The sequence below is a fragment of the Mesoplodon mirus genome (assembly GCF_964341445.2).
Source record: "Mesoplodon mirus genome assembly, chromosome: 13".
NCBI classification, from domain to species: Eukaryota; Metazoa; Chordata; class Mammalia; order Artiodactyla; family Ziphiidae; genus Mesoplodon; species Mesoplodon mirus.
This window is the reverse complement of record NC_138989.1, coordinates 85,233,294-85,234,591: the sequence shown is the minus strand read 5'-3', so window position 1 is coordinate 85,234,591 and position 1,298 is coordinate 85,233,294.

Genomic DNA, 1,298 nt, shown 5'->3' with positions numbered 1-1,298 from the left:
TGTTTACCTTTCTGGTTTTTTCTTAGTGTTTAGACTGTAATTCCTTATGTCATTTTGGCTCTTGGATGTTTTCATGAACTTTAAAAAATTCATCCAGCATTATTAGTTGCTTTCCATGAGACGGTTAGTTTGAATAACCTAGCTTGTCATTATCAAAAACAGGAACTCCAGAAAGAAAGCTAGTTTTCAAATTCTGATTTAGACTAAAACAAGCATTTACCAAGTTGAGAACCAAAGGGAAATGAGGGTAGTGAGGCTGTCATTGCTTCATAAAAGTCCGATATTTATTTCTTTTTTTCAGTATGGCAGTATTGGTAAGGAGGAGAGCTAGAAATGAATTTGAAAAAGACAATTTATATAAAATTTTTACTCTTAGCAATAAAACCTTATAATGGTTGAAACAGCATGTTTATAAAATTCCATTATGTCATTCATCTTAGCTAAATGATTATACTGACATATGTTCCCTTTACATGCAGACCCAGGATTTTATTTTAAAGCAGCTTAACTCCTGTTCTTCAGAGATTTAAATATTTTATTCCAAAACTATTTTAATGATGAGATAAGTAGATATATAATAAACCACAGAGCCAATTATGTTTTGCCAGATTTCTCCTTGAATATGACTGCAGATTTCTGCTTTTTTATACAGGAATGTAGGCTACCAAATGTAAATAATTCCTATTGATCCTCTGGAAAAAAGCTAGGGGAACAAAATATTAAAATATTACTTGCATACTATATATAATTTCTTTCATCTTTGAATGTTAACAGTAAAACATTCCTTCAATATTTAAATTCAGAAATTTAATAATATAAAGTAGCAAGGATGATCTCTGTGGAATACAATAAAACATTAATGCATTTTATTTTTTGTAGAAACTAGGAAAAGTTTCACTGGCAGAAAACATATGAAAGATACAAGTAATATTAAAAAAAATCAATCATGAGCATTCTTAAAAACACAAGCTGATAAACTACGATGATCAACTGTTTATGAGTGTTTCTGTTCATATTTAGTGGTAGCAGTTTTCAGAAATTTTACAGATCATAGACGAAAAGCTTAAATGGAAAAATCCTATTAATTTGTTATATTCTCAGCGTTTCCTTTTCTTCTGGTTATCCTGAAGTGTTTGCACTTTTGTTTCAGATCACACATGTTCCTTCGATCTTGCCATCTCTTCCAATGACCGTCCTCCCTTCACAGCCGAACTTCTCACAGAAAACTCCAGCACTTGCTTCCTGCACACCTGACCATCCTCTGTGCTTCACCTTTGAACCGCAGCAGCCATTAGGGA